General features: G+C 41.4%; 1 long non-coding RNA gene across 1 annotated transcript in view; it reads left to right on the forward strand.

The window, feature by feature from the left end:
* LOC308585174 overlaps nucleotides 1–22,250 on the forward strand; it is a 345,848-nt gene extending 323,598 nt beyond the window's left edge. Inside the window, exon 7 of the long non-coding RNA XR_014007113.1 lies at nucleotides 22,118–22,250. This is a non-coding gene — a long non-coding RNA (uncharacterized lncRNA). The remainder of the gene's footprint in view (nucleotides 1–22,117) is intronic.
* Nucleotides 22,251–26,976: the final 4,726 nt, after the last annotated feature.

The following is a 26,976-nucleotide window of genomic DNA, read 5'->3' on the forward strand; positions in this document are numbered from 1 at the left end:
TTGTTACATTAAATTTAGAATCTTGGTGGGCACATCCCTGCATACAGAATCACAGAAGATTCATGCAGGCTGTATGTATGGGAGAGGAACTCAAATTTATGGAAGTACAGTGCTTCAGCTAATGAAGACATCTTTCACTCTCCATTTCACCATTCCGATTTGATTTTATATTGTCTTTTGTTCAACATGCAAAAGGCTTGGTGGGTGATGAAGATTTGGCCTATTGTCTGGTTGGGTTCCTCAGTCAGATCTAATAAATGGATGCTACATAGGGTTGCCATATGTCCAGAAATTCTTTTTTTGAGAATTTGGCAAAAAAGCTCGACAACTTTTCTGTCTGGATTTTCACTTTTTGAAATATGGCAACCCTATGCTACCAAAGAGTGACACGTAAAATAGATCAAGCAGAAAAAGATGGATTTCTTTGAGGTGAATAAGGCCTCTCTATTACTTCACTAGGCCCACAAAATATCTTTTGATTTATGATTATTGAAAAAGGTGTAACCATCTTGCCATGGTCTTGTCATGTATTTCCTGCCATGTATAAAACTGTGTTTTGAACTCAAAGGAGTCGGGAGGGAAATTGGGCATTTTACCTTATTCCCTTTTGTAAGTTTATCTAATTTACCTGTATGTGCAATAGATGACATTTCTAAAATGCTTTCTTTTTAATTTGACTGTTTTCTCTCATTTGAGAAGTAAATTAAGAGGTGGTTTTTTTTTAACAAATAAAATAAAACCTGCAGAGACAGAAATTAAGAAACACTAATGTGATAAAGGTACAATGCAGATTTGTCTACTGCTGATTCACGACTTTTTTACCACACAAAAACCACTGTATAAATTATTCTGCTTTGGTGGAGAACACTTGCAATTTCAAAATGAATAAGACATCTATTATATTTCCAATAAACAAAATAATTCCTTGGAGCTCTTACCTGACTTTGCAGTAATTGCTTCTCTTTTCTTAATAAGAGAGGTACGCACTATACCTCTGAAGCACATTATTTTCCTCAGAGAATTCTGGGCACTGTAAATTACCCCTCAAAGAGTTACAATACCCCCTAACACTTAAAAAACTACAGTGCCCAGAGTTTTTTGAAGGAAAAATGTGCTTAGAATATGCTTTAAAGGTATAGTGTGTACACAGCCATTGATCAGTTATGATAATGTGAGCTATGGAATTATATGAACTTCATTGCAGATAAGTAGAGGGAAAGCAAAAAAACAACATAAAATGGATTCCTTCTCCAAACTGAAATTGACTGAGGAGTCCATTCTAAAAAAAAAATACTTCATCAGATGACCAAAAAGGACTTATTAAACAAACAGGGAAAGCCAATGATAAAAGGCAGAAGACCAAAAAAAGTCAGGATTCGTCACTGATCACCATGTATTTGGGTCTATACCCCAACCTTATTTTATTGGCTTGGAGAGTTTGTAGATGCTTGTCAGTGCCTGTCTCCATGACCTCATGGTTCAGTCTTCCTTCCAGTGTCAAAGTGGGTTAGATGCACAAAGATTCTGAGAGTCAGAGAAGAATGAGTCAATGATTTGAAAGACATTATAGCCTAGGAACTCTCAGGAGAAATTGCTGGCAGCCCCTTCCTGCTTCCATTTTCTAGGGGCTTCTAGAGGCTTCAAGGAGGCTGAGACACTCAAGTCTCCTCAAGCGAGTTGTTATTCTAAGCTAGATTGAGGAAGTTTTCCTGACACATACTATCCAACCCTTCCCTCCTTGGCCAGCAGGTCTGAGATTCACATTGTGCAGCCCTTTCCCTGCCTGGCTCCCTATGCAGCTGCTCTGCAGAAAAGGGCATTACTGGAAACGATGTGATCAGAAGAGTTGGCATGCCAGCAGCAGTGATGGGGTCCTCCTGTTCCACATAGCTACTGCTATTAAAAGAACACCTCCTACTGGCATTTCACTTGCTCATGAATCAGGCCCCAGTGAAGCAACAGATGTTCCTCCTATCCTGCACGTTTCACACAGCAACAGAGTAAGGGGGAGACCATCTCCACTCGAAATAATTCCCAAACATACCCAGAACTAGCAGGTAGCCTGGCTTTTTGCTGTTCTTCTTATTCCAGTTGGCTGTTCATGGGAAGTTTCCTGGAGCTGAATCATAGACACGACTGGTCAGATTTTATTGGCACAAATGGTCATAGAATTCAGACTTCAAAACCTTTTGTAGGTAAATTTCCATCTATAAATATAATCTAAGAGTTTCCATTCTGCTGCCTCAGCTAAGTGAAATTTATTGTTTCATGAGGGACCCCTCATCGTCCTCATCGCCATGCCTTGTAATTCCACATCAAATCGAAAGAGCACCTTTGCATTCAGTAACCTTTGACATCTAGAATATCAGATTATCAGGGATGCCTTGTTTTCTTAGCCATTCTCCATGCCTAGTATATTTACAGACCAATTTTGATGTCAGACGTATGGATCACTTGATCTGCTGTGTCCAGAGCCATGGAACCATGCATGCTGCCATGACCCCCAATGTCCCTGACCAAAACATGTTAACCAAAACACAACCATCTCTCGAAATTCACACTTCTCTAAACTTTTCCGTTCTCCAACCCAACAGTGTCTACAAGGAAGGACATATTAGACAGAGATGTGCATAAAAATGATTATATCGATGAAGATAGCATCCTAAAATGCATTGTATTATGGGGAAATGCTTGCAAAAAAATGGACATTACTCAAAACTGAATACAAACATGTGTTTATTTACTGAAAGTCACACTAAGATGCCAACAAAATTGCAAGGGTTTTGTTTTTGGTTTTTTTAAAAGTGTGAATTGCTGCAGAATTTAGAGTACTGAATTTGAAACTGGGGGAAAAAGAGAAACAGAAAGAACCAAAATGGACAGTTCCATTCATTCCTAGCTGGGCAACTCTGAACCTGTTTGGACTGCAAGCTCTGAAGTTATGAAACCTTTGTGAGAGCTAGGATTCTATCTGTCCTGAGATTTGTGCAAAGCTGCAGACAGAAGACTAATTCTAGCAGTACTTCTTTCTAAGTCCCAGATATATCAGCCTCTCAGAAAAAGGCACTCAAATTAATTAATGTTATGTTATAACATTGTTTAAAAAATAGCTAAAGACTTACCATAGGGGTGGAATTTGATTTCATATTGTATTCGCCAGCATAAGGAGCATTTGTGTATATATTTAGTAAATTATATATATTGTATAAGACACAATATCTTCCCCGAGAAGTGTGATTACTGTGATACAAGGCATTGTAAAAGGACATAAAAGTATTTCCTTTACCTGCCTCTGTTAATTCATTTTAATATATTGGCCAAAAGTTTGTTTGATGAAGTATGGTTGGGCACAGACTATTGGGCCCAATAAGAAGATGGTTCTTATTAGATGTAAAGATACATTGAAGACCAGCATCAAAACCTGCCATATAATATTAAAACCCCAGCACTCACTGCATTATATAAGCTTATCTGGAGAGATCAGTGTCAGGGTTCATATGTGTTCTGTTCAAGCAATGATGCATGTAGACTTTATAGAAAATGAGAAGCTATACAATGCCAGTACTTTGTACAATTAGGTTCATAGGAAATTAGTAATACCCTAAACTAATGCACTGTATGTTATGCAAATGTGTCTGATGAACAAATATTGGACTTATATATCACCAGCAGCCTTGCACCCAGCATTGCTCAGAATTCTAAGAAACCAAAACACCCAGTGCAGTTTTGATATCAGTGGTTGAAATCAGTGCATTTTTCAAAAGGTTCAGTTCACCCTCTTGATTTAAAATGGGGGGAGCATCCAATTGTATCCAAACATAGACGAGAACCTACTCCTGAATCCCAGGATCCATCAGGCCAGATTTGGTTACACTATCATAAGAGGTGTCCAAATGCACAGTAAGTAGATGATAGGAGCCATAAAAATTAACTCTTAAGGCAGGGGTGCCTAATCCAGTCCCTAAGGAAATGCCCCTCTGCCAGCAAGAACGCACCAATTTTGGCAGCAGCGGCAAAAAGGGACGGCACTGAGGTAGCCAGAGCCCAGCACCAAAATGGAAATGCAAATCACTTCTCCCCAGTTCTCAGATCAGTCATTGGATGAGTGAAGAGGGAACAATAACCACCCCCTTAGCTGGTTTACAGAGATCAAGTGAGGAGGGAAGCTGTGTAGCTGTGTGTGTCCTTTGTGTGTGCGTGACAGCATAAGATAGCCATACCCACTTGTGGCCACACCCACTGCTGGCATCCCCCCACCCCACCACCACCAAGGGTTGGCCAAGGGTGAATCTGGCCCTCAGATCAAAAAGGTTTTGCCACCTCTGTCTTAAAGCTAATAAGCGTTGCACACCAATCCACCATAGCATTGATGGTGCTTTGTGGGAGAGGGGAGTAGTCTTACCTTTTAAAAAAATAAACCCTTAGATGCTGATTTCCACGTTTCTTTTAAAATATATCTATGATGCATGTAGACTTATTGGCTGACGCCATGATTTCACATGTGGCTCTTTGGGGAAGAGGACTTCAAAGCACGATAGCCCTCCAATAATTCAGAGTGCCTGTGTATAGTTATCAGTATTGACAGAGCCCATAAGTTTCAATACCATCTAGGCTGGCATAACTGTGATAACCAAAAAAGTCCATTCATATTCTCTTTTGTAAAGTGTAACTTTTGGCTGTTTATATCACTTTTGACTTTTTTTTGTATTGACTTGCTGTTACATTATTTATCTTGCTCCTGGCATCTTATTTAACCATTGATTAGCTAATGTACCTTGTGTTTGAAGTCAGACAGGTGAGAGTCTGAAACGTAGCCAGCAGTGGTGGCTTTGAAATAAAGACACTCACCAGCAAGCAGCTCCTGAAAGACATTAAATATTTTACAACACAGTTGTTACTAACCAGCCACTGGTCTTCCCCAACCCTCAGAAGGAGCATAGAAGAGAACTCCATGGAATTATAGCCTCATCCAGGCATCCGGGTTACTTCCTGATTGGCAGATGCTGTGATGTAAACATTACTTTAATAATAATAATAATAATAATAATAATAATAATAATAATAATAATAATAATTTATACCCCACCCATCTGGCTGGGTTTCCCCAGCTACTCTGGGTGGCTTCCAACAAAATATTAAAATACAATAGTCTATTAAACATTCAAAGCTTCCCTAAACAGGGCTGCCTTCAGATGTCTTCTAATACAGTATGGGCACAGTTATCTAACCACTTTGTATCTCATTCTGTACAGTGGTACCTCGGGTTAAGTACTTAATTCGTTCTGGAGGTCCGTTCTTAACCTGAAACTGTTCTTAACCTGAAGCACCACTTTAGCTAATGGGGCCTCCCGCTGCTGCCGCATTGCCGCCAAATGATTTCTGTTCTCATCCTGAAGCAAAGTTCTTAACCTGAGGTACTATTTCTGGGTTAGCGGAGTCTGTAACCTGAAGCGTATGTAACCTGAAGCGTATGTAACCCGAGGTACCACTGTACTGTGGAAAATCTTTCCATGTCTATTTAATTACATCTACCACAGATAACCTTGAAAGCCTCCACATATTTTTTTCACAGTCCAGAATATTGATAAGGGATGGTTTTCAGTGCAGCCATAGAGTGCAATTTTCAAAAGCTGATACAAATATAGGATGTGCTGGTTGAAAGTTAACATGAACATTAGATTTAAAAATATATACCGTCCTCCTAGCATTGGAATCAGGTAGTCTGGAAACTTTTCTTTTCTTTTCTTTTTTAAGGCCAGTGTGGTGTGGTGGCCAAAGTGTTGGATATTGGTGAGTTCAAATCCTCACTTAGGCCTGAAACACAGTGGCAGACCCTCCAAGTGTCCCCATTTTCCAGGGACGTTCCTGATTTAGAGAAACCAACCAGGTTTCTGATTTGATCCCGGAATGTCCCACTTTTCCTTAGGATGTCCCTATTGGAGAAATGTTGGAGGGTATGGAGTTATCTGATCTCCAAACTGTCTAAAGGCAATCCTGTATAGGGAAGTTTTTTAATGTTTAATGTTTTATTATGTTTTTATATATGTTGGAAGCTGCCCAGAGTGGCTGGGGCAACCCAGTAAGATGTGCGGGGTATAATAGTAAAATTTTCATGATGGGATGGAACGTCCCTATTTTTACTGGAGAAATGTTGGAGGGTATGCCATGTCATCTGTAAAAACTTTCTTTACAATAGTTTGCAGTGGCATAATGAAAAGCACTCAGCCCATGAGATGTGGTACTACAAACAAATGGTTCATCACATCAGTCATATGGCACTTTAAAAAATGTCACACTGCGGCCATACAAGTCTAAACCAGCTTTTACTATCTTAGGGCAGCATTTTTAATAGAAAGAAAAAATCCCATGCATCTTCACTTGTTTTTGCACATGCCAGTCTGCAGAGTTCTTTCTGTTTTGTTATGTTTTTATATATGTTGGAAGCCACCCAGATGGGTGGAGTATAAATAGTAAAATAATAATAATAATAATAATAATAATAATAATAATAATAATAATAATAATAATAATAGAATAGGACATCCCTATTTTCATTGGAGAAATGTTGGAGGGTATAAGTGGGTGATCTCTCATAGCCTAGCCAACCTCATGGGTTGCACTGAGGATAAAATGGCAGTAGGGCAGAGAAAACAATTTCATTTTCCCTGAGCTAATTGGAGAAAAACAGAGAGAAAAATAGTAACAATAATAATTAAGTGTTCTGCAGGTTGGATGAGGGCAAATATTTGTTCTCTGCCGTTCCAGAGGGCAGGACTAGGTTTAATACACTGAAGTTGCATGAGAGTAGATTTTGGTTAAACTTTAGGAGAAACTTAATAGAGCTGAGGACCGTAAGCAGAGGCTGGACATCAATCTGTTGGAAATGCTGTAGCTCTGGATTGCCTGTTCCAAGCAGGGAGTTAGATCAGATGGGCTACATAGCCCTTTCCACGCTATCTGATATTTCTGGAAAAGCCATGAAGGCAACAGCTCCCCTTCTCTCTGTCACACCTCATAATTAAGTCTCCTACTGCCTGTGAACATGGATGTTCCATACACCGTGACTAACAGCCATTGATAGCCTTTCCACCCATAAATGTGTTTAATGAAAGGTATGGTGACAGCCAACTCAGATAGCGGCTGTCACCATACCACGGAGCAGCGAATTCCAAAAAAAAATGTAATTCTGCATTGTGCCAAATACTGATTGCTTTTGTCTGTTCTGATTTTTATTAATTAAAAAAATTATAAAATTGTCCTTAGTGACCAACTAAGTTTGTTCTGGGTATAAGCTTTTGTGTGAAACAGTGTTTCAGTGTATCTGAAGAAGTGTGAATACACACAAAAGCTTATACCCAGAACAAACTTAGTTGGTCTCTAAGGTGCTACTGGACAATTTTTTAATTTATTTTGACTGCGTCAGACCAACACGGCTTCCTACCCGAATCTGATTTTTATTGTCAGTCTGTTTCATTTTTAGCTGATTATCACATATGCTTTTTTGGGGGGGGAGGGGAGGAATTCCCAAGAGCAGGTAAAGTGGACCTTCGTTCCCAAAATAAATAACTCAGCAATGCCATGCATTTGAGATGCTTATATGGCTGAATCCGAGAGAGCTGCAGTATGCGTGTGTTCATTTTGTATTGTAATATGGATGCATAGCACCCTCTACTTTCTTTTGATCAAATAACACACCAAGGCTTGAGGCAAAGAAGAAGAAAGGGGGGGGGGGACCTGGATGCTGTTTCTCTGCAGATTTTTTTCACAGAAGCCAGAAGAAAGAATTTGTCTATAGGGTTCATTAACAGTTGGCCTCTGCTGGCAGTAACCCATGTTATATAGGCCACCATTGTGACATCCTCAAAAGAACTCCCTGGAGGAGGCAAAGTCTAGAAGGGGAATATCTACTCTGAAGTTTCCCACCTTCCCTGAACTATATCTGCAGAGCCACCCCAGGAGGGGAGAATGGAGCTTTGAAAAATAACACCTTTGTTATTCCAAGTGTTAGAGATGAAGCAGAGTTTTCAGATGGCCCCAAGGTTTTTCCCCCCGTTTTTTTTTTCCTTTTTGCACCCTTCACCAAACACAGATGGAAACTGGACTCTTTGAACTGCTTTGAAAATCTGTTACCATGCATTGCTGTGGGGCCTGTGAAGCAGCCATTGCTAACTTCTGTCTGCCTGCAATTTTTATGGCTATGTGATGACAAGGTATTAAATAGCTCATTTTAGACACAGACAGCTCTAAGTGGGAGAGTGGGGGTAACAAAAACCAAACAATAATAATAAAAAAAAAAAACACCCAAGGCTGCATATTTACTTGGGAGCAAGTCTCAGTGAATCTGGTCGAATTTACTGCCAAGTAAATACCGTACATAAAAGATTGTGCTGCAGAATGCTTAATAACTCCAAGCTCAAGGCAAAGCAGTAAAAGATGCCAAAGTAATGCCTCAATTAATTCAATTAATTTCTAAATAATAATGATCTGGATAGTGTTAGGAAAGCTGTGTTCCATCACACACAGAGACAGAGAGAGAAAGAGAGAGAAGAAGAAGAAGAGGGGGGGCAGGTGATCTTAGCTTGCTTCTGAATTTTTGCTATCCTTTATGCCATCTTTTTGTTTCCATTTTAAATTAGGTATATAAATCTTTTTGACACAGTCTTTTGAGGGATTAGTGTAAGGGACGTACCACCAGGCATTTAAACACTCTTCCAGATTCTCATGGCAAGGAATTTGTGCTTGATCTGATCCAGCTTCAGCAATGGGATAGGACAGCCAATCATTGCATAAGACGTAGTGTTGCAATTGGAGAGATAGGTGGACAGTGCCATCCCGATTCACATCAGAGAACAAAGTGCTGCATCATCCAGCTGGATGGGGCAACACAAACAAGAGCAGAAGACGGAAGGGTAATAGCTCAGTGGTAGAGCCTCTGTTTTGCATGCAGAAGGTCCCTTCTGCATCTCCAGGTAGGCCTGGGAGATGCGCCTCTCTGAAATGCTGGAAAGCCATTGCCAATCACTGTAGACCAGTATTCTTCTACATTAGGTTCCCCAGATGTTGTTGAACTACAGTTTCCATCATCCCCAACCAGCTTAGCTAATAGTCAGAGTCACACCAACATCTGGGGACCTAAGGTTGAAGAACACTGCTCTAGACAATATATGGCAGCTTCCTATGTTCCTAAAGTATAATGAAATGGCAGGACCGTCTTGCATGGAAATTCCTCCTTCTGCTTGCATTCACCAGCTTTTGGAAGGATTCAGTGGCCTAGATGAGCACTCTGCTCTAGCATTGGTGTGGTCATTCATCATCTTTTCCGCATTGTCCCATCAAGTTTCATCTTGCATACCATCAAGATCAACGCATGTTCATATAGTTTTTGGTTTATTCCTGTCATATGCCTGTCACCTTGTTTCACTCTTAGGGTTCTATGAAAGAGATTTGGTTGTGTTCAGCTTTATGGATCTAGCAAATGGAATGTGTACCTACTTACCACAAATACCTGAAGATCTAGGCATATTGTCCTCCATGTCAGAGCCGTACATCAGTGGAACAGACTGGAATTCCTTTCCTTGATGGTCTTCAGTGAAAGCTTAGAGGAATGCATCAATAGATTTTGTGATGGCAGTGCAACATCTGCTGCTGGGGAAATTGTACTGCTTTAAAAGAAGGAAACTATGCAGCCTGATAGGGATCCTCAGGACTGGAGGGTGGAAAATGGAATGGTAAGATGTTCTAGGAGGCACTATGAAGTTTAGTGGCAGGATGGCTAAAGGGAGGTGGCACAACCCTATACATACACTTCCTAGATGCAGTGTATGGAGCGGCCCTCAGTGTGTTATGATAAAGTTGTCAGACATTCCTGTGAAGAATTATAATGCAAAGAACATAATGTGCCAACTTGATGCACAAATTAATTTGCTTTTCTGCAACCATCTTTAATTTATGGTAGATTTGTACCTGTCAAAACCAGAGTTATAATAAATTGTCTGATGCTCTGAGCGCTTAAAATATGCCACTGCATCAAGCAAAACATTTATGTCTGAGATAGGGATGGAGAAAAAAATGGATTCAGTTTTCATTTAAAGGTGAACCTACCTAAACCACATTTTCCAAAGCAGTACACAAACTGAAACAAAGCCATGCTTTCCCAATTGACTTCTCAGAATTTTGCGATACCAATCCCTACCCAAGCAATGTGAGCAAAAATGGAGACATATATATATATATATGAAAGATAACATACACAAATGTGTTATACTTGGGAAAATTGCATTGCAAAAATATGTAAATTAAGCACCCAGTGACCTTCTATGGTTGACTGGCATTTGAAGCCTGGTCTCTCAGGCTTTAACCACTACTCCACATTTTCTCTCTGCTGTTTCAAGGGGAGAAAGAGACTGCTCTCTACATGTTCCTGTTCATCAAAGCACATAATTAACTTTATTAGATATTATATAGAGCTCTAGCAGAATACTGGCTTTTCCTAAGAAGCCATTCCACTAGAGGGGGTAAGTGGAAATGTGTAGAACTGAACTTATGGTTGGAAAATTGAGAATCCGACAAGTTTGTCCATCCTTAGTCTAAGGTCACCTATGTTGGCAAGATCTGTTTCTACTTAAAGCTGCAATACATAGGAAAGTGGACATTTGCCAGCCACATATCCAACAGGTATCTCCAGTTTCTCAGCTCCTTAAAATCAATTACTATCCTAAGGAACATTTTCCCCCTTTGATGTTAACACACACAGTAAAGCTGACTAAGATATAGAAAGATATAGAAACTAAATGGCAACATCACTTATTATTACTTTTTCTCTCTTTTTACACTATAGTGGTACCTCAGGTTACAGATGCTTCAGGTTACAGACTCCGCTAACACAGAAATAGTATCTCGGGTTAAGAACTTTGCTTCAAGATGAGAACAGAAATTGCGCGGCGGCAGTGGGAGGCCCTATTAGCTTAACCACAGGTTAAGAAGAGTTTCAGGTTAAGAACAGACCTCCAGAACGAATTAAGTTCTTAACCCAAGGTACCACTGTACCCAAGGTACCACTGTAGCAATAAAAGAAAGACCTGGTGATATATCTTTTATTTAGTCAAATAGATTAGGAAAGTTTTCAAATCATGAATTACAGAGAGGAAGACTGGCAAAATTCTAGGGTTGCATACATTTTGTTGTTGTTGTTGTTGTTTAGTCATTTAGTCGTGTCCGACTCTTTGTGACCCCATGGACCAGAGCATGCCAGGCACTTCTGTCATCAACTGCCTCCCGCAGTTTGGTCAAACTCATGTTAGCAGCTTCAAGAACACTGTTCAACCATCTCGTCCTCTGTTGTCCCCTTCTCCTTGTGCCCTCAACCTTTCCCAACATCAGGGTCTTTTCCAGTGAGTCTTCTCTTCTCATGAGGTGGCCAAATTATTGGAGCCTCAACTTCAGGATCTGTCCTTCCAGTGAGCACTCAGGGCTGATTTCCTTCAGAATGGATAGGTTTGATCTTCTTGCAGTCCATGGGACTCTCAAGAGTCTCCTCCAGCACCATAATTCAAAAGCATCAATTCTTTGGTGATCAGCCTTCTTTATGGTCCAGCTCTCACTTCCATACATCACTACTGGGAAGACCATAGCTTTAACTATACGGACCTTTGTCGGCAAGGTGATATCTCTGCTTTAGCTTCAGGTAAAGCCAAAATGATATTTAAAGTGGCTTACAGTGAAAATAACATCAAGAACAATACTATATTCCAAATATTGCTCTTCATTGTATCCCCAGCAAAGCAGTTTCTGGGACTCAAATTCCCCTTAAGGATCACTCAAAGTGTTACTTTCTCTTTGGCATCTCCCTGAACAGAGTCATTCTCCAGGTCTCGGCTCTTCTTATCTGTGACTCCTTCAGGCTGCTCTGGACAACAGTCTCTATGATAGTTCTAAATGCCGGCTGATCACCCCATAAATTTCTGAAGTTCTTTGAGAGTGTAACAAGCATAGAGACAGAGGTGAACCAGGTGACATTGGATTCTTAGACTTTCAAATCGTTTCAGCCAAAGTACCACACCAGAGATCTTATGGATCTGGAATGCAACCATCTGTCTATCAGCTGGTCTTTGCCACCAGAAGGAGACTCCAGCAAGGCCTCTCTTTTTTGCCAGCCCGACAAGCTTCTTGTGGTATGAGAAGAAGAGCAAGGGTGGGATCCTTTAATTGCTGCCTTTAATTTCTTTCTCTTGATATCCTGTATTTGATGCATCACAGACCTTCAAGGCAGAGAGGCATAATACCAAAATGGTCCCCCGCCTCCATTTTATATGAGTAAGCTGTCTAGAATGAAACCTTGTCTATTAAACTGGTTTCTCTTTTGTCACTTCCTAGAAGCAGGGCTCTTTGGGTAAGCAGCAGCAAACAGTTGGCCGTATGAAGTCACACAGGTGCTTGGTTCATCTGATGTACTTGTCTGTTGTTAAAGAAGAAGCAGGAAATTCAAATACAATATAGCTGTCATTATGATAAATGCTGTGGTAAAACGCTATTGAGTAGCAGAGGACACTAGGTGTTATTATGGCCTATTGTTGCTATGAATAGAATCACCCAGACACCAATTAATGTCTTACTGCTATGATTATTGCTGGCTTATCTGCTCCGCTGATCATGCTTGCACCTTTTGAGTCTACATTTTGATTTTTAAAAGTTATAGACAAGAGATTACATTTAGCTCAAATGGAAATTAATGTGAAGCTTAGGAAGCTAATTAAGTTTTTAAGCCACCGAGAATAACATTTTAAAAGAAAATTGAATTGCTTAGTTTGGAGGAAAATATTTAAGGAAGCATTTGTAGAATATGCATAAAAGATGTGGGATTTCCCCCCTAATGGTCTCAGAAGTAAATAACACTCTGTTTATATTTTTCTATGTATGCCCATCATGCATACTTTTTTTAGTATAATGTCTCGTACAAGGGAGATGCATTTCATAAGCAAAGCTTTAGGAAGAAAGCAAACAGCACTGCTCAGGTTATATATACAGAACTGACTTGTAGCACAATCCTATACTGAGAAGTGAGTCATTTGCAATTAAATGGGGTTTGATGGAGCCGCGTGAACACTGGTGCCCCAGTGCTCACAATGGTCAGGGCAGAAGATCGGGGCAGGCACCCACTGAAAAGGCCTAGATCACATGATGGCAGCAGGCTCACCACAGGATCTAGTAGACCCTTTACTAGCTCAGTGTCTTCTCTCCCTGCCCTTAACCCCCAGATAAGTCATTTGGGGAGGGTTATTACAAGCATGGGTAACATCAGCAGCCCCCCACCTGGTCTTTGGGTGTATGGATTGCGTGCACCTTGTCAGTAGGTTTTCCTCAATGATAGCAGAGCTCCCCAATCATGGAGGCAAGCAGAGCAGAGTATTTATTTCTTTAAAAGTATTTCTAAGCTGCTTAATATTTTAAAACTTTCCAAATGTTGTATGCTGTGTACAGGGAGCCAGTGTGGTGTACAGTGCTGTGTACAGGGAGCCAGTGTGGTGTAGTGGTGAAGAGCGGTGGACTCGTAATCTGGGGAACCGGGTTCGCTTCCCTGCTCCTCCACATGCAGCTGCTGGGTGACCTTGGGCTAGTCACACTTCTCGCAAGTCTCTCAGCCTCACTCACCTCACAGAGTGTTTGTTGTGGGGGAAGAAGGGAAAGGAGACTGTGAGCCGCTTTGAGACTCCTTAAGGGGAGTGAAAGGCAGGATATCAAATCCAAACTCCTCCTCCTCCTCCTCCTCCTCCTCCTCCTCCTCCTCCTCTTCTTCAGTATTACAGTATTAAAAACATCATCGGTTAAACCAAAAAGACAACCTAAAGTCAATAAAACAATATAAAACATACAAAAGCTTGCAAAATAGACATTTGGGGGATTCATACATGTAAATCAGGGTCCAATCTTATGAGCCTGGGAAAGCTTGGGCAAAAGAGGTGCATGTTTTGAAAACATCTGAAGCATCTGATGGTTGCTGCTCCATGTATGGCAGAGGGAAGGCAGGGCATTCCACAAAACAGGAGCAGCAGCAAAAAAAATAATATGCCCACTTTGGGGTCACAAACACAATCTAAGTGATATTACAAGTGAACCTTCAGTTAACCTGGCCCTGAGTTGTTCAGCACTTTATATGTTAACAAGAAGACCATGAACATGGTCTGGTAGCTGATCAGCAGCTGGTGTGATTCTCTCAGCACAGGTGTAAAATACACCTGGCCAGGTGTTCAAGTCAACAACCTGGCCAGGTTTCTGTACCAGTGGCTGCTTCCAGGCCAATCATCAGGGAGCTGTTTATAGAGCATATTACAGTAGTCTGGTTGATGCATATATCACAGTGGCTAAGATAAACCTAGGATGATAACCTAAGTTCATTGTCACAGAGGTCACCTGAGAATCCAGTGACAGACATCACAGAAAACCAAATGAAATGTTGTGTGAAATCCCATGCCATGTGATTCTTGCTTTCCTGGAGTAATCCATTCCTGAATTAAGCTATCCCATGTTTCTGATATAGAACATATGGGCAAATCCTGTGGTCACTGGATCAGTAATGAAGATATACTATGCAATATGTTTATTGTCAGAAAGGGTACCCAACAACCGCTATATGTCCTGGGAGATGCAGTCCTATTTTTCTAGAAAAAGAGGTGCCAGAACTCACCATGAATGCCTTCCTTGTTCTCTTATAATGACAATGATGCCCACCTGAGAGGTGCCAGAACTCAGTTCCAGAGAGTTCCAGCTGAAAGAAAGCCCTGGGGAGATGTTTTGCTGATTTCAATGAAATGCCAATTTTTGCCCATTGTCTCTAATAAGTGCCCTTTGGTGTGACTAAATGTGGAAGATAAGGGATAGAATTAAACCCCACACTCTTCCAGTTGTTTTGTCTGTGAAAGCTTGCCACATGGAAAGTTGTCTCCTGTCCTCCCTCTAAAAACTGTCTTGGGGGTTCCCCTGCTTGATCTCCCCCCCAGCCAATGTGGGGAGGACATGCAAGACGAAGCCCAATTACATAAGTAGAAATCCTTGTGCAAGGCTTCCACTCACAGAATTGATTAGGTGAATCCCACCCATGATTCTTGTTCCAAAAATTAGATTTGTAACAATTAAGCTCTTTGTGATATTGCAATAAATCCCTATTGTTACTTCTTAAATACATACCTCTTACGTGAGAAAGAAAAGCACTTAACTTGGAGCTATGATATAGAAATAATCTTTGTATATCGAAGCTGACAGGTTTGCTGGATTAGTGTTTATAGTGCTTATTGATATCCCATGATAGCTTTCCATAGCTGAACAGAGTTTTAGATTGACTCTGGAGTATTAGTACTTGATGAAGGTAATCTGTTTTCTTGGCTGAGGCTCACAAACAAAGCTGTTAAATCCCCATTACAAATGGCTAAACTGGGACCCATTAAACTTCTTATAGCCCTCTCCTCGTTTCTATAGCCCCTGCAACATTTATAAAGGGCAATGTTAAAAATTTACAGAACCTTGTAATAATTCTTTAAGCGGAGGCTGTGTGTGTGTGCGTGTGTGTGTGTGTGCAGAATCTAATTTTTCTTCAAAGTGTAAGGACATTTCCCAAGGTTTAAAATAAAATAAGATGTTAAAATCAGGATAAAAATAATGGTCTAACATGGTTTTAGATGTACAGTTAATTGCTTTCATTTTGTGCAAGTTGCTTTAAAAGTGTTGTAGTATATTAACTAAGTGTGAGAGATCTTAATTTAGATTTCAGTGCTGGTACAAATGTGTTTGTTATTATAATCCACTTCATTCAAGAGATTATTTCTTCTTCCCCTTTGTTTACACAAGGAAATCACTTTGGAAATTGTTGGTGCTGAATTTGTGATGGAAATGTCGATATAGGATGTATCCCTTTAATAAGGCATTCATGACACATATTATTTTAATGATTGTGCTGGCATCAGACTATAGGAACCAGATAGTTATTATTTTAATGAGAAAAGCCTTATAGGCCTAAAATAATTTGGGGTGGGGGGGTGGGAGAAATCATTAAGGCTCTCTCATTATAGCATAACACTTTCCAAATGCTAATGACAGATTTCAACTCCCCCCCCCCCTGGAGTGTTGCAAGGATGACAAAAAAAAAAGGTCCCAATGAGTGGTTGAGAAGTCATCAATGTTGTTACATTGCTGAAGCCAAGTAATGTGGATCTTAGCGATGCTTCGATGGGACATCACTGGGAGCTTCATGTTAGGTCTGGAGCCTTCTAGAGCATGACATAAGCATAATATAAATAAATAAGATTTAGACACAGACAGTGCTGCACCAAGACATTTTGCTGCCTGTAGCAGAGCTCCAAATGGTGTGTCTCCCCCCACCCCCAAGTGATAGGACCAGTGCTTTGAAGATTCTCCCTGTGACCTACTCCCCTTGTGTTATTTTCCTGTATGAAAGACCCAGCCTTGGACCCAGATAATGACCTGAAGACATGTGACACAGTGCTTTGATTGACCATTTGGGAACTATGGATGCAGGGTTGACATCAAGGTGGTCAAGCACATACCAAAGCCCAACACCTGAGCAAGTTCTCAGTAGGAAGGGGCCCCTGGACCTACACCATCACTGCAAATTGCAGTGTTCACCTGCTGCTCACTCTGCCCCAGAGGAAGAGACCAAACAACCACCAGTGGTGGTGTTTGATTTATATTTTGATAAGGAATCAGAAGAAACTGGAGTACAGTGGTACCTTGGGTTAAGAACTTAATTCGTTCTGGATATCTGTTCTTAACCTGAAACTGTTTTTAACCTGAAGCACCACTTTAGCTAATGGGGCCTCCTGCTGCCGCTGCGCTGCCACTGCACCATTTTTGTTCTCATCCTGAAACAAAGTTCTTAACCCAAGGTAATATTTCCGGGTTAGCCGAGTCTGTAACCTGAAGCGTATGTAACCTGAAGCGTATGTAACCCAAAGTACCACTGTATAAACATAGATAACGATATTCATAACACTAGCCACCTCAGCAAAATGTCAACTTGTTGTCCCTTCACAATGTAATTGCCTTGTGGAAGATATATGAGGAGCCCATTTGCATACCCTGCAACATTTATCCAATGAAAAAAAGGGACACCCCATTCCATAATGATAATTTCACTATTTATACCCAACACATCTTACTGGGTTGCCCCAGCCACTTTGGGCAGGTTCCAACACATATAAAAACATAATAGAACATTAAACATTAAAAAAATAAACCATCCCTCTACAGGATTGCATTCAGATGGTTCGGGGGTTGGATAACTGTATGCCCTCCAACATTTCTCCAATGAAAATAGGGGCATCCTAAGGAAAACTGGGGCATTCCAGGATCAAATTAGAAACTGGGACGGCTTCCCTAAATCAGGGACATTCCTGGAAAATAGGGACAGTTGGAGGGTCTGCATTTGTATACTTCAGTACTCTTGATTGCTATTCCTAATTCCTAGGAAGTCCAATCATTTCCAGTTGGTGCTTTTGAGGTGTGTCTGTGAGTCTGATAGGCAGCATGAAAAATAGTTTTGCTAGAAAAAGTATAAAGCAAATTCCATCATTGGCTACTGAAAACTCAGTAAATTGGAATCTTACCATCCTTTCCAATGTTGCTTCCCCCCCCCCCTTTTCTCACTTCTTGACTCAACAAACAGAAGCATGAAACTGTGTTTTTTCTTTGATTGATCCAGAAAATATATGCCAACTCATCTGTCCCATCTGCAGGAGAAAAGTGAGGGCCCCAGCTGCACAAGCAAAGAGTATGCCCTGGGAGTATTAATGTTTTATATGAACTGGAGCTAAACTACTTTCTCTCAAACCCTTAATAAGATTCATGGTCATTGCCGAAACCCATTTACGTATGTGCCTTTTCATACTGTATTTTGTGGGGGGGGGGGAATGCAAAATCTATTTCCCCAGTATCTCAATTAAGTTGTGTACAATCTCTCAGTTGATCTCATCTCTAAGAAATGCAGGAGGTCACATTCTACTTCTCAATGGAAGTTGCTGTAGATTTTGGTGGTGGTTGGCACTCTTGGAGGAAACTGATTATTTTGGCTCATTCCTGCCTGGTTTGAGGCCTGGTTTTGGTACCAAATCAACCTTGGCCACTCGGATTTATGACCTTTATTTCAAGAAGGATGGAGGATTGGGGTACAACCCTGAAGAAACTGTGTTGAACTCTCTGCAACCGGTCCCTGCTCCTGCCAACCTAGCAGTTCTAAAGCACGTCAAAGTGCAAGTAGGTACCGCTCCAGCGGGAAGGTAAACGGCGTTTCTGTGCACAGCTCTGGTTTGCCAGAAGCGGCTTAGTCATGCTGGCCACATGACCCAGAAGCTGTATGCCGGCTCCCTTGGCCAGTAAAGCAAGATGAGTGCCACAACCCAAGAGTCATTCGCGACTGGACCTAACGATTGGGGTCCCTTTACCTGTACCTTTACCTTTACAGTGGTAGCTTGCTGTATCAGCTCTGAGGATTAGGAGTGGGAGGCACTGTGTTTCAGTAGTTTGGCTCCTTCTTACAAGACTGATTCAAGAAACTGGCACTGGGAGACTGCCTTACAGTTATGCCATGGAGTGCCACAGAGTTCCAAATTGTCTCCAGTACTATTTATCACCCATATGAAGCCATTGGGAGTGGCCACTGGGCTATCTGGAGTGAGATGTCACCAATAAGAGGAGGGCACTTGATTATATTTCACTGTAACATATTAGTCCAATGAAGCTGTGCAGGTCCTAAACTGGTGCTTGGATGCAGTATTGGGCAGGATGAGGGCAAACTGAAAATGAAGCCTAGTTAGATGGAGCCCTTATGGCTGAGTGATTCCAGTGATTCCTTATGGGCTGAGTGATTCCTGAGTGATTCCTTATGGCCTGTTCTGGATGGGGTTGCCCTCCCTCTGAAGGAGTTATGTAGTCTATGAGTTCTCCTGGATTCATCATTCTTACTGGAGGTGAGAGAGAGAGAGAGAGAGAGGGGGGGTGGGAGGGGCAGGATAAATGGCAGGTTCTTGGGTAGCTGCTACTTAGGTTTTAAAATCTAAAGACATCAGTTTCAATCTTGTCACACCTAGTTTGGCCCTTAGCTGGTGACCTGAGTGAGTTGCTTATTTTTTCTAAGTTTAAAGGGTTGTGTCTGACCGGCAAAGCAACCCAGACTGCTTCTACACTGAGCTGGAGGGACAGGGTGGATTGAGTAGAGGTGTCCCTCCACCAGCCATATCTTCCTCTGTTGGCCTCCCATTGGCCGCCACCTGATGACCAGTGCCACTATCATTCCACTGAAGTTCCCTCTTCTGCCCAACAAATGTGTGGATGGGAAGAAGTTGATGCCATCAGGCTTCTGTAGCTAAGCTGGCCTGGGATCTGTTGGGTCCCAAGCTGGCCTCACTGCCATCCCATCATGGCAGCAGGTTCCATTCAGCCATGATCATTGTGCCAGTTCCATGACTACCTGAAGTCCAGTCCCCCCCCCCCCATGGCTCTTTTCTATGTCTACTTTGAATACAGCCCAAAGTGCTTTTTTAAAGCATATTTAATGTCAATATCTAAATACTGAAGCACCAGTTTCATGCGCATGTTTGTCAATCTCTTTCCATTCATCATTCCACTAAGAGGTTCGACACTGAGGAATTGTTTAAAATGGGAACGTTTTGCAAAGCGGAGATGACTAATTGTATTGCTACGAAATATAAGGTGGCTGTTCTTAGACTATAATACCTATTTGCATGAGAATTATGGCTGCCTTTGGCAGACTTGCTAAATATTACAGCTTAAATCTATTACTGGGAAGCACAATTTTCTGTAATTTAATTTACTAAGCTTAATGAACCTAGTAAATTTGTTCTCATGTCTTCCCAAGTTAATATGTTAAATCCAATTTATTTGGCAAAAAAGGGACAAATTTACTCTTAATTGAATTAATCTAGAAATGAAAATACATGTATTGTTATAGAAATCTGTGATTTATAATACACAGATGTGGAAGTCCTTCATTGTTGGTTCAACGTCAACTTCAAGGTAGCTGCTTGAATTGGTTTGCTTCTTAGCACCTTTGAGAAGTTTGTTAAAAGGTGTGGTGCTATGTTTTAAGTGCTTCATGCTTTTATGAAATCTTGTAACCCAAATGACTAATGTGATCTTTCCTTCTGATGATGATGCATCACATTCTATTACACGGTACAAATTTAATACAACTCTATAGCACAGGGCTTTCTGTTTACTCTTAAGAGGCTATTGATCTGGCTCCCCCTCCCCACTTGAAAACTGTATCAAGTGCAATAACAGTCTTAAAACCTCATCCATGGAGCTCAGAAATAGAGTTTTTGACTGGAAACAAATGAAGTAAGATTCTATGATTCTAACCCAGTTAAAAAGATCATAGGTTAGAGGTCTGGAAAAGTTTACCAGCTCCATCAGGTACACAGGCTGAGACCCTACCTGCCCGCAGACTGTCTCGCCAGAGTGCTGCATGCTCTGGTTATCTCCCGCTTGGACTACTGCAATGCGCTCTATGTGGGGCTACCTTAGAAGGTGACCAGTAAACTACAACTAATCCAGAATGTAGCAGCTAGACTGGTGAATGGGAGCAGCCACTGAGACCACATAACACCTTGAAAGACCTACATTGGCTCCTACTATGTTTCCGAGCACAATTCAAAGTGCTGGTGCTGACCTTTAAAGCCCTAAACGGCCTCAGTCCAGTATACCTGAAGGAACCACCCCCATCATTCTGCCTGGACACTGAGGTCCAGTGGCAAGGGCCTTCTGGCGGTTCCCTCTCTGCAAGAAGGCATGTTACAGCGAACCAGGCAGAGGGCCTTCTCAGTAGTGGCACCCGCCCTGTGGAATGCCCTCCCACCAGATGTCAAAGAGAACAACAACTACCAGACTCTTAGAAGACATCTGAAGGCAGCCCTGTTTAGGGAAGCTTTTAATGTTTGATGGACTATTGTATTTTAATATTTTGTTGGAAGCCGCCCAGAGTGGCTGGGGAAATCCAGCCAGATGGGCGGGGTATAAATAAATTATTATTATTATTATTATTATTATTATTATTATTATTATTATTATTATTAAGCTAGTGCTGGATCAGGCTGATAGCCCATCATCCTGTTCTCCCAGCGGCCAACCATATGCCCAGGGGATGCCTGTAAGCAGGACCTGGTTGCAACCAGCACTGGATTTAGGGTGGTGGAGGTCGTTCCTCCCAACAGGGCACTGAGCAGAGGGGCCACAAAATTACAAAGCCCCATAACTGAGAAATTCTGTTTGGAAGTGCCAGATTTTGGCCTCACAAGGGTGCCATATTGCAAAAGATTACTAAAGTCCTTTCCTGGTGCAACAGCAATTTCCCCTCCTGTGGTTTCCAGGAACTAGTGTTGAGTGGAGGTAGAACATAGCCATCGATCAACTTATCTTCCATGAATTTAGCTAATCCTTTTTTAAAGCTATCCAAGTTGGTGGCCGTCACTGCTTCTTGTTAGGGCAAATTCCATAGTTTAAGTGTGCACAAAAGAAAGCCTTTCTTTTGTCTGTCCTGAATCTTCAAACATTCAGCTTCATTGGATAAACATGAGTTTTAGTGCTATAAGAGAAGGAGAAAAACTATTCTCTATTCACTTCATCCATGGCATGCATAATTTTATACTCTTCTATCATGTCTCCTCTTAGTCACCTTTTATCTGAACTAAAAAGTCCCCAACTGCTGCAGCCTTTCCTCCCAGGGAAGATTTTCCATCCCCTTGATCATTCTGGTTGCCCTTTTTCTCAACACTTTCCAACATCATAATATTCTTTTTGAGGTGAAGCAACAAAGGTCCGTATAGTAAAAACTATGGTTTTCCCAGTAGTGATGTATGGAAGTGAGAGCTGGACCATAAAGAAGGCTGATCGCCGAAGAATTGATGCTTTTGAATTATGGTGCTGGAAGAGACTCTTGAGAGTCCCATGGACTGCAAGAAGATCAAACCTATCCATTCTGAAGGAAATCAGCCCTGAGTGCTCACTGGAAGGACAGATTGTGAAGCTGAGACTCCAATACTTGGGCCACCTCATGAGAAGAGAAGACTCCCTGGAAAAGACCCTGATGTTGGGAAAGATGGAGGGCACAAGGAGAAAGGGACGACAGAGGACGAGATGGTTGGATAATGTTCTCGAAGCTACCAGCATGAGTTTGACCAAACTGCGGGAGGCAGTGGAAGACAGAAGTGCCTGGCATGCTCTGGTCCATGGGGTCACGAAGAGTCGGACATGACTAAATGACTAAACAACAACAAGAAGAACAATACACAGTATTAAAAGCGAGGTCATGCCATAAATTTGTACAATGACATTATTATATTGGAAGTTTTATTTTCATTTCCTTTCCTAATGGTCCCTAGCACGGGAATTCGCCATTTCCACAACTGTCACACACTGGATTGATATCATCATCAAGCTATCTACTACAGTCCCACGGTCTTGCTCCTGGTTAGTCTCTGTTTGCTCAGTTCCCACAAGCATATCTTTGAAATTAAGATGTTTTTGCCTCAACACTTACCACTTGTTTACATTGAATTGATTTTGCCATTTTACCACCTGATCCACTCATCCTGTAGAGGCCCTTTTGAAGCCCTTCACAATCATTTTTGTTTTAATGACCCTAAACAGTTTAGTATCATCAGCAGACCCTAATTCAGAAATGAGATCAAGCAAATAATAAATAAATAAATAAATAAAGTGCTATACAGACATGCCCTTCGGAAAAAAGGACATAACCTTCTCCCATGTCACACCATTTGTGCATTTAGCACAGTTCTGGCTCATCTAACTGCAGTAGAGGCTGACTAGGGAAACTGAAAGTGTTGGTGCTGACCTTTAAAGCCCTAGTTACAGGTAGGTAGCCGTGTTGGTCTGCCGTAGTTGAAACAAAATAAAAAAAATCCTTTGAGTAGCACCTTAGAGACCGACTAAGTTTGTCATTGGTATGTACATGTACATGCACACTTCTTCAGATACCATCTGCACACTTCTTCAGATACCATCTGGAGAAGTGTGCATGCACACGAAAGGTGCTACTGGAAGGATTTTTTTTTATTTTGTTTCGACTTTAAAGCCCTAAACAGCTTCAGCTCTGTATACCTGAAGGAGCATCTCCACCCCCATGGTTCAGCCTTGATACTGAAGTCCAGCTCCAAGAGCCTTCTGACAGTTCCCTCACTGCTAGAAATGAAATTACAGGGAACCAGGAAAAGGGCCTTCTCAGTAGTGGCACCCACCCTGTGAAGGCCCTCCCATCAGATGTCAATGAGATAAAGAACTACACAACTTTTAGAACACATCTGAAGGCAGCCCTGTAGAGGGAGGTTTTTAGTGTTTTATGTTTCGGTGTATTCCTTTATACTTTGCTGGAAGCCGCCCAGAGTGGCTGGGGTACAAGAAATGCTGCTGCTGTTGTTGTTTTACTGAAGTGGAGGCTGGTCCATTAGGTGGATTCTCCTTCCTTGGAGGCTTTTAAATAGAGGTTGGATGGCCACCTGTCATGTGTGATCTAACTGAGGTTCTACATTGCAGAGTTTGGGCTAGATGACTCTTCCAACTCTACAATTTTAAAATTCTATGATTCCATAACAAATGGGGTAGTTCCCCACCAATGTCAGCTAAACCAGCCCCTGCCTTCCCACATTCTTACTTACAACCAGAGCAGAGGGTGGCCCTGGCTGTAGCTTCCTCCTTCTTGGTCTCACTGTTGCCCTTATAGCAGGGCAGGGAGGTTGATGGAAACAAAGGTAGAAGTTAGCTCCGCCTGTTACTGGCTTTAGTGCAATCTGCTGTTGGTCTCCTTGTCTTCCGCCCTACCAGCTGCAATAGGCAACAGCTGCCACTGTCTGACTGCCAATGGCTCTTTTGGGTTTCAGGCAGGGAAGTCGATTTCCCTTCACCTGCTATCCGATTCTTTTCACTGGAGATTGATTCACAACCATTCTGTATGCAAAAGAATGTTTTCTCCCACTGCTCAATGGTCCATCCCCTTAGACTGCAATCCTCAATTTTTTCTCTCCAGACATGCCTCAATAATGTCACTGGAACTCATTTGAAGAGACTACAGGCATTCTAAACTGAGCCAAAGAAAACCGAATCCTCAGTTCTTGTTCTTAAATCTCACATTCCCTCCCACACACCCATCATTCCCATCCCGCTATCCTTCCAGAAGAGTAGCTCTAGATCAAATTATTTTAAGAGGTAATCCAGAACCAATAAAATGAAAGGAAAATGTCAGCTGGCTGTGGGCTGCAGCTCTGAGCTATAATTTGAAACCAGGCTGGGACTATATAACCTGCAGGTCAATATAGAATCAAGATCTGAATATTTGGCACAGAAATTTTGTGGAAGTCATGCATTTAAAAGGCTATGAGCAGCAATTCTTGAGATCATTTAGGAACACACCTGGAGTTTCCCTCTTGCCAGCGCACACCTAGATTTTATATATTTTCAGGAGAACAACAATCGGAAGGAAACATGCAATATGAAGGTCAACAATTTTAGTATTAAAATCAATTTATGTTTGCTTGATGTGTACATAAATTCAAAGATACACTATGTACAAACAGAATGGCTGATTCTACCAAGGCACCCCAATATAATTATAGCTATCCACCCTTGGTGACTGTGTGTGTGTCTCTTAAAGCTATATCTGTGCTTGGTGATGCAGCAGCAACGTATTTCTACATGTGCCTGCAATTGATTGTAAAATGTTAAACCTAGCAAACATGAAGAAAGATACATTGCTAACATTTTTAAAACTGTATAAATAAAATCAAATGGACTGTAGGGGGAAGCAGTGTTTTTCTTTTATATTTTGGCAGTAATACCATCCATCTCACAGTACCAAAACCCTGTTTGCCTTTTCTGGATTGGAAACCAATATCTCTCAAAGGTTGTGTTTCAAAATAGTAAATTACTAGTAGGCAATTACAGAAAATCATCAATCGCTGTTTCTTGCAAACACCTCATAAAACATTAAAACATTTATATGGCAGTGGAAGCCAAAAATATTGCCACATAATGTACCAATACAGATGCATTGGGAGCAGCAAGCACCAAAGAGTTGTACTTTCTTTGATAAGAGATATGTGTTTCCCATGTGAGATTACTACGTATACTGTTGTTGTGTTGTTATGTTTTATGTTATGTTATGTTATGTTATGTTATGTTATGTTATGTTATGTTATGTTTTATGATTAACAGGGCATAAGCTTTGTCAAGCCATAGCCTACTGGAATTGGCTATAAATTATTAAAGTTTATTTTAGTTTTCCATGCCGTACCATATCATACCATACCATTAACTCTATGGATTTTCAGGGGCAAGCATAGGCTCAAAATGAGGGAAGGACTTAAGAACCCTCTTTCTAACCTTCTGCCTATACGGAATAGCAGTAATGGGCTGCTACAATCCAACTAAGATATCGGGGTGGGAGTAAGATACGGAGAGCTGTGCTAATCTTTCAAAGCTGTCAAACTCACTTCCAGCAACTCTCAGGCAGGCACCATTGCCATTCTAAGAGATCGAAGGAGGTGTTCATGGAGAGTTCCAGCACCTCTTTTTCTAGAAAAATAGCACAGGTCAAACAAAAGCCAAAGTTTAGCTTCATGGAAGGATTATGTGCACATTATCCACGGGGCCTTCTTATTATGCACATTAAGCAGTGAACCTACATTCCACTGAGCTTATACAAGTGAAGCTGGCAACGCAGCCAATCAGCATAAAAGCTAGAAACTAGAAAAAGAAGCCACAACCGAGAGTACTGTAGAAGACCCAGACTCCAGGGACAAAAGCTGAGTTTGAAAGCAAAAAACCACACCATTGCTGATAGAGCCTTTGGTGAGATGAAATTAGTTTTGTTGCAAGGTTTGTAAAACAACAACAACAACATCAATTTATTACTTATATCCCGCCCATCTGGCCTGGCCTTCGCAGCCACTCTGGGTGGCTCCCAACAGAATATTAAAAACACAATAAAATATCAAACATTAAAAACTTTCCTAAACAGGGCTGTCTACAGATGTCTTCTAGAAGTCAGATAGTTGTTTATTTCCCTGCAATCTGATGGGAGGACGTTCCACAGGGTGGGTGCTACTACTGAGAAGTAGGGCAATATATTAGATTCAGATAGATGTGTTTCCCATGTTGTTTTCATATCCTGCTAGCTCTTATGGTTAACTGCTGAAAGTGTTTTAAAAGCTCCTTCCCCCTCTGACAACAATATCATTACAGTAGTGTTTTCTGCTTTGTTAAACCATTAGTAAAAAAACAACATTTGTTGCTGGTTTAATCTTGTGCTGATGCCTTAGGTCTCATCCAGCTTCCATTTGTCTCATACCTTTTAGGCATGGGTCTTAGCAGTTTCCCCTTGCACAGAGAAAATTCGCTCTTTGTTGATAAATCAGAACAAACAGCAATCCACATTTGCTCTGATTGAATGCTAAAGAGTGATTTTCTCCAGGGGAGAGGGAAGTGGCAGGACAAGAGGAAGTTTGGATAAGCCCTTAGTTTTCACTCTGTGCCTCACTGCACTACTGGCGTCTCCAGTGCAGTGCATTGGCTGGGACAGTGACAAAATGAGAGAGGATCAAAGGCTGTTTTAGTTGAAGGAACGAGTAAAAGTGAAGATGCTCACTTGATGGCAGGGGCGAGGTGAAGGCCACAGGAGATGAAAACAAACAGGGATATAAGTTAGCTAGTTAACCAGCCTGTTCTTTCACTCAAGGTGCAGGATATATACCCTGTGTCATCACAACAACAACACAGCAGGCAGAGAAGAGCCTCCAGCAATATGTGATAGTGGAGGGGTGGAATTTTCAGGCAGAGATTTCTAGTGTTAGATGACACAAGACCGTCCCTCATTTTGCCTTTAAAAATTGGAGGTTATCTTCTACAACAGGGATGTGGAAGTTGTAGGCCTCCAGACTCTGCTGG

Source organism: Podarcis bocagei (genome assembly GCF_964188305.1).
Source record: "Podarcis bocagei genome assembly, chromosome: 4".
NCBI classification, from domain to species: Eukaryota; Metazoa; Chordata; class Lepidosauria; order Squamata; family Lacertidae; genus Podarcis; species Podarcis bocagei.